This window comes from Saimiri boliviensis, chromosome 9 (genome assembly GCF_048565385.1).
Source record: "Saimiri boliviensis isolate mSaiBol1 chromosome 9, mSaiBol1.pri, whole genome shotgun sequence".
Classification (NCBI taxonomy): domain Eukaryota; kingdom Metazoa; phylum Chordata; class Mammalia; order Primates; family Cebidae; genus Saimiri; species Saimiri boliviensis.
In genome coordinates this window covers 61,187,880-61,199,997 of record NC_133457.1, presented here as the reverse complement: position 1 = coordinate 61,199,997, position 12,118 = coordinate 61,187,880, and the positions used below count along the sequence as shown (strand labels likewise).

At 37.1% G+C, this 12,118-nt stretch overlaps 1 protein-coding gene across 20 annotated transcripts in view; it reads right to left on the bottom strand.

Annotated features, from left to right (window-relative positions):
• The window catches only part of ARPP21 (cAMP regulated phosphoprotein 21), a 158,483-nt gene that overhangs the window by 39,350 nt on the left and 107,015 nt on the right, over positions 1-12,118 (bottom strand). The gene's annotated exons all lie outside the window — the stretch shown is intronic.

Genomic DNA, 12,118 nt, shown 5'->3' with positions numbered 1-12,118 from the left:
GCAGTAAGCCAAGATTGTGCTACTGCACTCCAGCCTGGCAACAGTGAGACTTGGCCTCAAAAAAAATATTATACAAAATCAATGAGTTACAGACAGTATTGTAGTCTTCCTGGGTCACAGTGATTGTTGCTGTGGTACCGTTACACTTATGTGCCACTCATTTGGACAGGAGGGCTCATGGTATTTCAGAGCAGGAGGGGGTGATTAAAACTTTAATCTTATGCTGATGGTCTGGGAAAGACACAAACCAGGATGTAATAAGTAAAATGAGCCCATGCGGACTGGTTTTGCTGAATTTGTATTTGTGTCCCTGAAGTAAGCAGTCATGTCTGAAGACAGTAGAATGAAGAAAGAGTTTTAAAAAGCAGCATCTTTCAGGGCTGCTTACTTCTGAGACAGTGCCTTACAAGTTCAGCAATTTTCAAACTGCTTTCTATTCAAAGCTGGAATACTACCAAGGTTTTCAAGCAAACAGACTTGTTGGAAATGAAAAATTTAAACACCATCCAAAAGCCTTAGAATTTTCCCATGTGTACCACTACATCTCTGAATTTGGAAAGCCAGATAGAAATAACACTACTCAAGATGCTCTTTACTCTTTTATCACAACTAATTTCCAAGTGAAGTCACAAATCCTGAGTGCCAAATTTATGTTGGTTCTAGGGATACCAAGGTGAACAGGGAATAGTGTGGTATTCTTTGTGGTATTGGACTAGAAAAAAAGAAAATCCAAGAAATTCTTCTTCATTATTTGACTGCTAGATTGACACTGTCTCTGGAATCATGAAGTGTCCTATCTCATAACAGAGACATGTGCAGAATAGAAAGAAAAAGAATTGATAAAGAGAAAAACGCAGACAACTAAAACATAACATGAACAGCACCCTGAATCTGAAGTGCAAAATTTATTTAATATAAGGAGAAAGAAAGAGTATAAAGAGAATTGCAGAGAACTTGTGTAGAGCCAAGAGTCAAAGATAGAAAATGCAATGAGAAAACAGAGTTGGGAAGGAGGTAGAGACAATGAAGAAGTTATTTTTTTTGTTTTTTTTTTGGGGGGGTTTGTTTGTTTGTTTAATGTGCTTTCAAAGAAAATAGGGACTGAAAATTACAGTAGTTCATAGATCTAGGTGACAAAAGAGAGCAGAAATTGCTGGCAAAAAGTTACCAAGAAGTAAGAGGAGGAGAAAAGAAAAAGGGAGGGTCAAGATTTCATTCAGTTAAACAATCAGGTAAATCAGACTCTTGGAAAAAGTAGTTTGGATTTTTTAGGGTTATTTTGTTTCTTATTTTTGTTAAGCATTCAAGTTTCTCTCTTAAAATGTTAGAGTTTTCAATAATGTATATGTGTATGCTTTATTTGCCACCTTTCTTTTCTTACCATCTTTAATCCAAATCTCTTTTTTCTTTCTGTTTTTACAAACGACTGCTTTCCATTTTCTTTTGTACAGTAAAGAAAACAGATAATACTACAATTTATCTTACTTTCCATCTTTACGGAAAAGCAGAAATTCTAATAATGCCAGCAGTACTTAACTGCATAACGAATGAAAATGTAAACACTCAGAATCACATAAAATACAAAGTGCTAAACAATTACTGCAAATGTGCTGAACGAATTCCTTTTACTATAACCTCCTATGGGATAGGGAGAACCTGGCCATCTATACCGTTTTGGGAATGTGTAAGATTTTTAGGTCTAAAAATAGCACGATTCTTTTTATTGCTTTTAATAATGTTAATTTTTCTCTTAATCCCGGAGTAATATTTCTCATTCCCATTTTCGTAAATGGAATAATTAGACCAATTAATGAAAGAAACACATGAACATTTCCATAGAAACCTTTTTCAAAGTAATATTTTCAGAACAGCATGTTCCGCAAGGATTTATCCATGTGACTCCTCCCACTGATGTTAACAGACATCAGACAATTATATCTTCATACCACACTTTAATAACTCACCTCTCTGCTTTTGGAAATATAATAATGCAGATACTCAAAGTATAAATTATGTCCTTAGAGCTGTCAAGTGTAACAACTTCCGCATTGCTTCTCTGAGTGTTATTAGTTATACCTATTTTCTCAAATAAAAAAATATAAAGATGAATGGACTTTAAATATTAAAATGTGTAAATTATATGTAGGATAATTAATGTAATACATCATTTTCAAGAATCATCAAATCTTAGGGAAGGCAAATTAAGGTATAAAGGCAAAATCCTACCGTGTATAAATTAATGGATCTTATTGGTTATACCAGTATTCCAAATTCTGTTTTTAGCTCTGATGCTCCTTCTCCTCATCTCCAGCCAACCCCAAGAAGCAAAAACAATTCAGATGATGAATAGCATAACCACTAAGAATGAGTAAAGAGAATGAGGAAAATGTACTATCTATCTCAATTAAATTGACAATTACATTAATCAGTCAAGCTAAAAATATTGGATTCACTGTCAACCCTACGCAACTGCTTTGGTTAAATAAATTCGCAGATTCCATTAAGGTACATTTTGCCCCATCCCAAATGTGTTTCAGAACAACATTAAAGAGGCAATAACCTTATTTCCTACTTGGAGCTATTAATACGAATAGCTCGCTATTATATCAGAAACATTACTTCTAAAAGAAGAAACAAAAAAGCTAACACCTGGCTATTTACTGAATTTCTATGCAGAACTATCAGAAAAGGAATTGTGGCTTTGGTTTATTTTCAAATATACATGTTCCACAGACAATCATACCTTCCTGCCAGCCATGCCACTAAGTCCGTTTCACTATTACACATTCAAGAGTAAGCTAAAATGATTGAAGGAAAGAGCTGCCAGGAGCAAAGGGTGGTAGGGATACATTTTCACAGCCTGGTTATTTCCTACCATCTAAACAATTAAAATGAGCTTTGATGGAAGCATTATTATTTTAAATTTGTAGGAGTTCCCAAATCGCTAGGCATACCAAAATTGAAACATACTATACCTTTGAAAGTCTCCCAAAGGGTCTGAGACATATCCCTTAAGTGTTTGAACTTTGAAAAACAAAATGTGTATATTCATTTGTTGACATGAATTGATTTGTTGGGCTGTTATTCTATTTGATTTCATAATATTAAATTAGTTTTGCTCTTATTTATAGTTGAATTAGATGGTTGAGAGATTTCTGTTTTCACCTTTTAAATATTCACACAACAACTTTACCTGAAGCACCATACTTTCCACAAGGGAAAAATAAACCACCAAGAGAACTGGCTAAAATGAATACACACACACACACTCTCTCTCTCTCTCACACACACACACACATACACACACACACACACACACACACATACATTTTAAAATGTGTACATGTGAAATATGCACATATGTTATTTATTCATTTATGAGTGTCTACTATGTCATGGAGTCACATATTCATATTTGTTCTTAAAATTTGGATTTGTAAACATTAGCATATTAATTCTAAATACTAACTTTAATTAATGAGATTAGATATGTTAACTATGAAATATTAGAATTGTGCCTAATACAAATAATGTCAAATCGAATAATGAATTTGGGTGGGTCCTTTCCCTTTGCAACAGCTTGTACATGAGCTGGCCATGAATAAAAATGTACTGTCTATTGTATTCTCTCAAAACAGTAGACCAGTAGCACCAGCATCACCTGGGAGCTTGCTAAAAATGCAGAATCTCAAGACACTCCAGAACTTCTGCATTGAAATGCATTTTAACAAGATCCGGGTTTACATGCACATTAAAGTTTGAGGAGCCATGGCTATAGTAACCTTCTCATCTCCTATGAGAGGGCTTGGGGATAGCATTTGCAAGATGTTTTTAGAAATCTTCAGAGACTTAGAGTTGATTTGTGTACAGAAGAGCTCGAGGGAGTTGAAGAACTATAACTAAAGAGTTGAAAGGCATTTTGAATTTCGTACCAGAGGGAAACAAAAACTGGCCTATTTTAAAGTTTATATTTCTGACAGGCTGACCCCCTCCAACTTCACAATTCTTCTCCAAAGAACTCTTTAAACACACATGATTTCCTCAGATGTAGAATACAGGTTTGATTCAATGGCATCTAGATCCCAAAAGTCAGAGTGCTGTCTGCAGATTCTTGATTGATACTGTTATCATCGTATCAGTCAGCAAAATAAAACAAACAGGATATACATTCCCTAACCTGGCTTCCTCTTTCCTCACCATTCTTTTCTATGTCTTTTATTTGCATGTATTTTTAGTCCATTGCAACCTGATTTGTCTGCATCCATCATTAGCTTCTCTGATTAACTGAACAAACAGGAAGCCTGTTATAGGGCTCATTTCCACCTTCTCTATCTGGGAGGAAAAATATTATACTCTGAGAGTTGGAGACACTCTAATTCCTTTCTTATGAGTGGGCATGGGTGATAACATATTTCCAAATTGTTGAGATATTGTTTTCTCTTGTTTGTGTGCTCTCTTTACAACTTGCAGGTATTAAATGGTTTTGAGTTCACATAGGCAGGGCAGAATCTAACAAATCAAACTTTGTCAGACTGTCTGAATAAGCTTGCTGAGTTTCTGAAATCTGCATCTGTTATTAAATCTGTAAGTGCTAAAGTGGTAGAAGCTCCTCACTGTCTCTGACAAGAGAGATTGCATTGGACAGGAGACTGGACTTCTAGCCTCATTTTCCTAATTTAGCAAAATTAAGTATTTAAACTCCATTTATATTTATAGTAGTCATATCTCATGCTGGCTGTTGAGCAGACTATAAGACAAAGTCCAAAGTGAGGTTTGTCTTAAATGGAAGTGATAGGAATGAGTAAAGACCTTCCAAAAAATTCCAAAGACTTCCGCTATTGTCTTCCATGAGAGATTCCAACTCTGCTATTTCAAGGCAGATTGGAGCATCACTTACTCATGCAGAACAGAGGTACATTAAATCAGCTTAAGAGACCCCATAAAAGCTGCATGGGGTTTTGCAATACTGTGCATTTTTAGGATTTCCTTTTCATGGCTTCCTCCTGAACTGTAATTTCAAAAGTAAAACATTTAAATAGAAAATGCTCTATGCAACTGCTTTTTACACAAAATGAATCATTCAGCAGATAGCTGAGAGTAGGGGAGGGCAGAAAACAAAATGGATTTTATAAAGCAGAGGTGAGACACATCTCTACAGTTTCAGAACCCATACCAAATGATTTGCTGCAGTTATAACCTAATCTAATTTAAGTTTCCCTCATGTTCTTTTTTACCCTTCGTACTCTGCTATGTAGCTGTCTTGATTTCATATTGTTCTGTCCTCACAGCATTCAAGAATACAGATCCTCCTGGTCCAATAAGAAGGCATAATTGCTGAACTGTCCTTTGTGAACAGTCATCTTCATAATTCGACTTAAAGTATTATTCCTGGCAGTAAGCCACAGGGCTGAAAGCCTGGCAAGTGACAGATGCAGGCAGCAGCTCATAGGAACAGCTCACCTTTACCTTTACCTTCCAGACTATTTTTATAAAATGTTAACATTTTTTAAGATAATGAAACGTCTTATTCAATTGCAAAAGGAACTAAAAGATAACATGGTCTGAAAAACTAAGTCCTTCCTCTGTCCTTGCCTGTCAGGGACACTGGAGGCAATGTTTGCCTTGAAATTCATTCCAGGGCTTCAGAAAGTCTTAGGGTTGGGGTTGTGAATATTTACCTCTCAGCAACAGATGGAACTGTAAATATAAAAAAAGAAAAAAATATGGAAGACCTGAACAACAAAATATACCAACCTGATCTGGCTGATATATATAGAACATTCTACCCAACAACCACAGAATGCCCAGTGTTTTCAAGTGCTTATGGAACATTCACCTAAATAGGCTATATCATGGGCTATAAAACCACCTCAACCATTTTATAAGAGCTGAAATCATACAGAATATGTTATTTGAACTATAATAGAAACAATCTAGAATCAATAATAGACAAAAGAAAAATCTCCAAACACTTGGGTGTTAAACAACACACCTCTAAATAATCCATGGGCCAAAGACGAGGTCTCAAAGAAAATTAAAAAATATATACAAATGAATGAAAATGAAAATACAGCACATCAAAATCTATGTGACACAGTTAAAGCAGGACTGAAAGGGAAATTTATAGCATAAAATATTTACATTAAAAAAGAGAAAAGATCTCAAATCAAAAATCTAACTTCTTATCTCAAGAAACCACCAAAAAAAGAGCAAAATAAACCTAAAATTAATAGAAGGAAGAAAATAATAAAGATAAGTCAGAAATCAATGAAATTGAATCTAAACCAGTAGAGAAAAAAGTCAATGAAATAGAGAGCTAGTTCTTGGAAAAGATCAACAAAATTGATAAATCCAGCAAAACTGACAAAAATAAAAAGAGAGAAGTTAAAAATCATCTATATCAGGAATGAATCAGGATATCACCACATATCCTGGAGCTATAAAAAGATAGTAAAGAAATACAACTATAGGTTTTATGCTGCTAAATTCAGCAACTTAGAAGACATGCCCCACGTCCTTAGTGGTCACAAACAACCAAACTAAGCAAAGATGAAATATACTATAACTATAAAAAATTAACTCATAATTTAAAGCTCTGGAAACTATCTTAAAATAGAAAGTTAAATAAATATTTCTGAAAATCTCCAGGGTCAAATGGTTTTATTGGAGAATTCTACCAAACATTTAAAGAAGATTTAGCACCCGTTTTATACAATCTCTTTCCAAAAATAGAAAAAGAAGCAACACTTTCCCATTCAGGTTATAAGGCTAGTGTTATTCTGATGCTAAACCAAAATTCTTCCCCTAATTCACATTTAAGAACACACCTAGGACTTCATAGGTTCATTTTTGTTACTTTTAAGAATGACCAAGTTTTTGGAGAGCTGAGAATGATGCTACATATGTTTCTTTTTATGTCAAATTTCAAAGGAAATTTGGAGTTGGAAACCATCTAAAAGGAAGTGTTTTGTTTTATTTTCCTTACTAATGTGTGATCTGAATGTAAATGTCTCAGCTGCTTTCTGTCATTTGCTGTTATTGACCAGCTCTATAAAGTAGTATGGAACCCCAAGCTCAGCAGAGAGGCAGAAGTACAAGGCTCTTGTATTTTCTGCTTCTAGGTCAACCTGTGTATTTGAACAATTAATTAAATATTACCTACCTCTGTAACATGGGCATGCTGGTTTATCTTCCACATGCCAGTTTGTATATGATCATCCATGTTAGCATATAAAGGCAAAACTACTAACTGTGTTTAAGTTGTTCCAATAAAATGCTTAACACATGGGCACAATACCAGTCTTGCCTGGGTGCTTTTCCCCAACACAGTCAACCTTGAGACTCAACATAACTTACTTTGCCTCCCTGAGCAATAGTTTCACCTATTTGCAAAGAAGGAACACAATATTTCCCTTGTAAACTTGTAGTAGTGATTAAACTAGCCCATAAGAGATCCCAAATCAATGGCAGATGTAATGATTGCTGATATTTTTGTGGCCTTCAATATGTTTTTCAACAAGAATAAAACTACAGCAACACAGGTACTAACTAAAAATGGCATGATAACTAACTACTAAAATAAACTTAAAACATTAAGGAATGAATGTTTATGAGCACTTCCTTTCAATATCTGAACACTGAAAAACTGTTCTGAGTCAAGATGTTTTCACTTCTAAGTCTTTCAAACATAGAAAGATTTTAAAACTACAGTCTTTTTACAAACAAGCCATAACGTAATAACTTTCTTTTCTTTTCTTTCTTTCCTTCCTTCCTTCCTTCCTTCCTTCCTTCCTTCCTTCCTTCCTTCCTTCCTTCCTTCCTTTCTTTCTTTCTTTTCTTTCTTTCTTTCTTTCTTTCTTTTTCTTTCTTTCTTCTTTCTTCTTTCTTTCTTTTCTTTCTTCCTTTCTCTTTCTTTTTTCTTTCTCTCCCTTCCTTCCTTCTTCTTTCTCTCTCTCTCTTCCTTCCCCTTCCTTCCCTTCTTCTTTCTTTCTCTCCTTTCTTTTTCTTTCTCTTTCTCTCCCTTCCTTTCTTCTTCTTTCTTTCTTCCTTCCTTCCTTCCTTCCTTCCTTCCTTCCTTCCTTCCTCCCTCCCTCCCTTCCTTCCTACCTTCCTTCCTTCTTTCTTCTTTCTCTTTCTCTTGCCTTGCTCTGTCACCTAGGCTGGAGTGCAATGGCATGATTATGGCTCACTGAGGTCTCAAACTCCCAGGTTCAAGCAATCCCCACACATCACGACTTAAAATTCTACACAATTTTTATAAGGTGAACTGGACACTCTACTACTGATTAAATAGGACACCTGAGTTCCCCTAAGGCACAGTAGGGAGACCTAAGTTCTTTAGCCTCGTGTTTTTTTTTATTCCTCCAAATTGCTGGGACTGCTGGCAAGCACCACCATGCCTGGCTAATTTTTTATTTTCTGTAGAGATAGGGTCTTATCATGTTGCTGAGGCTGGTCTGAGCTCCTGGGATCAAGAAATCTTCCCACTTCAGCCTCCCAAAGTGCTGGGATTATAGGCACGAGGTAGTGCACCTATCCTGATAACTGCTCTTCTACATAGACTTGGGTTATCAATAATTTGCTCAGAAAGAAAACTGTCTCCCCACTATCAGAGGTACCTGATAATGTCAGATTGGCAATAAACAAATTCTTCTGTTGGAGATATTTGTAAATTGAAGGCTTTTATTTTTCTCACAAATGTAGCTACAAATTCCAAATATCATTTTGCAGCTCTGCCATTTGATTTCTCCACATGTTCTCAACATTAGTGTTTTGTTTTGTTTTTTGAGACAGAGTCTTGCTCTGTCTTTCAGGCTGGAATGCAATGGTGCCATCTTGGATTAGTGCAACCTCCGTCTCCCAGGTTCAAGCAAGTCTCTTGAATGGAATTGAGTAGCTGGGATTACAGGCACCAGCCACCATGCCCGGCTAATTTTTGTGTGTTTTTTTAGTAGAGACAGGGTTTCACCCTGTTGATGAGGCTGGTCTCGAACTCATGACCTCAGGTGATCCACCTTCCTAGGCCTTCCAAAGTACTGGGATTACATGTGCTAGCCACTGCACTCTGCCCCAACATTAGTGTTCTTTATTTATAATCACCGCCCACATAGGCTTTCTCTTCTACATACTTAGGGCCTTTTACTATATGCTGATTGGATAAAGAGTACAAAATCACCCGAATAAATAACTTATGTCTCCCTACTGGGCCTCAGGGAAACACAGGTGTCCTGTTTAATCACTAATAGAGTGTCCAGTTCACCTTATAAAAATTAACTATGTAGAGTTTTGAGTCCTAGAAAATATGGAATAACTGACAGAGATTTCAATTCTGGCAGGAGTATAGGAAAAGGAAGAGATGCGTTTTACTGCAATTAAATAGAGATTAAGAACAGTGCCAAGAAGTAAATTCAGATTAAAATCTCATTTGGCTTTAACTGACATAATTCTGTCCCACTCTAATATTTAACTGCATGACAGCTGAGGATGCTATGACACAATCTGGTGTCAGTATCCAATGAAGATGGAAGAGGGTCAGATCTTAAGACACCCGACTGCAGGAGGCAGGAGGAAGAACAAGTCAAAACATCACTGTGAGAGGGTGACAGGCTGACAGTAGCCCATAGTTTGACTTAAAGATAGAGAAGTCGTATCTTCTAGTTACTCCAGAAAATATAACTTCCATAATGATCTAAAGAGGCTCTTTCTTCTATAAGATAGTCCATCAACAGAGAGTTGCTCTCATAAATGACTGCCATGTCCATTTGGAAAGTTTCTCTTAGTCTCACTAGGCTTAACAAAACACCACCCAGTTGTAGGACCCAGAGCCTCTACGGACTCTCAAAGAGCCATTATGTGGGCTGGGTTACTTGGATTTTATTAGCAGAAGTGATTCTCTGTGAGGTCAGGGAACACCATCTGCTTCCCCAGATACTGGATACATTCAGCACTGTGGTGGAAACTGTGTTAGGATTTTAGGCCAGGTGTCTAGTGTGGTGGTCACAAAAACTGAGAGCTCAAAGGTCTCAGTGTGCCTGTGTACACTAATGCCATCACTTCTGGGGACAATATTGTTCATGATCATTTCACTGTTCTTACCTCCTCACCCTGTACAGGCTGCATTAACTGACACCCACTTCCTTGACACCCTAGGCACTGCCTTGCTTCTATATTGAGCTTGATGCTGCTCTAGAGTGCACGCTTCTCATTACAGTGTTATTAATCTTGCCTTGGGAGGGTCATTTTTGTGGTCATGTGGGAACATGTGACAAACAAAAGCCACCAGGTTGCCATGGAATGTGGTTGGAGCCAGTTAGGTCTCTCTAACTGGATGGGGAATGGTGTTTCCACATCCCTGTTCTCTCATTGTGTTTTATGAAACAGTAAAAACTGTCTCACATACTGTCTCTTGTTTTGACATCTACCAATGAAGTTAGTGAAGAGGAGAAAAAGCAATGTAGAAGTCAGTGGGGGAGGCCTAGACTTTTTTGAAATCTAATTCTGTTGCCCAGTTAGCATATTCATCTAACTTTCTCATCCCCTCACATAGATCTAGAGTTTATAGGTTTAGTGGATTCCGGCATGTTTTGTAACTTCATTTCTTTCTGTGATGACACTCTACACAAGACTGAAATAATCTCTTTTAAAATTGTCACACAAGGGTGCCAAACCTAATAAAAAATCATTGCAATTAGATAGCTGCATCTTTCTTCTTCTAAAGCCATTGGTAACCAAGAGGAAAACTTCCCCATAACCTCTAAACCAAGATCCTCAAGATTATAAATTAATCTTTTAATCAACATTAGCATAAAATAAGATAGTGCAGAATGCAATACATTGCTATAGCATATATCTAAACTGATAGCACAGTCACCACCAAAATGGTAAAGATAATAACATTTTCCACAAGTCAGAGAAAATATTGCCAAGTTATTTTCTTAAAATAGCTAGTTATTTGAAACCCTTTACTGTTCTTAGAACACTGTAAAAGTCTACTGTAAAAGTCTGAAGTCAATTCAGAGGTCAAACATATTCTTCCCCAAACTAACACAGTGCCGAAACAAGACAAAATCTGGCTGGAGGATATAGGTTTCTCTAATTCTTCTCCCACAGACTTTAAATAGGCCATGAGATAAACCAAAGAACATGTAGCCATCCACAAACGGAGGAATTTAATTTTTTCTGCAATCTGACAGGATGCTGGTAGTGTCAGCATTAGCATTCTTAGGGCGTCTATGATTGGTGCTGATCGTTGGCAAGAACTGCACTTTTTTTTCAGAGCTTATAAAAACGGTACATATTGTATATATATTACATACATGTATCTGTACACATGACGTATGCATAACATAGATTCAGTGTAGAAATCAGATCACGAAGCAGGCATCTATGAGCAGCAGCAAGGAGCACATGCTCTTTACATGACCTACTTACAGAAGGCAGAGTCTCCCCGTCAGGCAGTCTTCAGCATGACAATTAGCAGTTTTTCCCACAGTTTGGCCAGCAGGAATGACACAAACCTGTCCCTAGCACAAGTCACTCTGCCCTGTCGGGTTCCTGCTGCTCTCTGGGCAACGGCATTCCATTAGGAGTGTGACACAGTAGGGAAAGAGACCGGTTCACTGTGAGACCTGCTACTCACTCTCGTACAGTGTATCGGCCCCCCTTCCCACTGCACAGTGGCTGCCGGGCTCTGGGCAGGAGGAGGCATGTGGCCATCATGAAAGTGAACCATGGAGTCACAGTTCCATCGAGACACGCCGCATTCTCAGTAGCCTTCTTCTAAAGGCAGTATCTTTTAGCACGGTATTAAAACAACCTAATTTGGTTCCCTAGCCTTAAGAACAGGGGAAATCACTCTCTTCAAATTGAAAACGAAAAAAAAAAAAAAAAAGAAGATCTGAACTGGAAAGGGAAGAACGAGGTTGACTTTCTGCTTTAACGAAAGAAGGATCAAAAAATAATTCACGTAGACTGTTTAGCATGCATGCCAGGGATGCTAGTCTGACGTATGCTTCACCTTCTTGTACCTACTACTTTTCCACACAGAGTCAATCAAAGCTTTGTTATCTTCTCTGGGGAGAGGAAATGTGCTGATTTAAATTGCCAGGCTTGAACACTC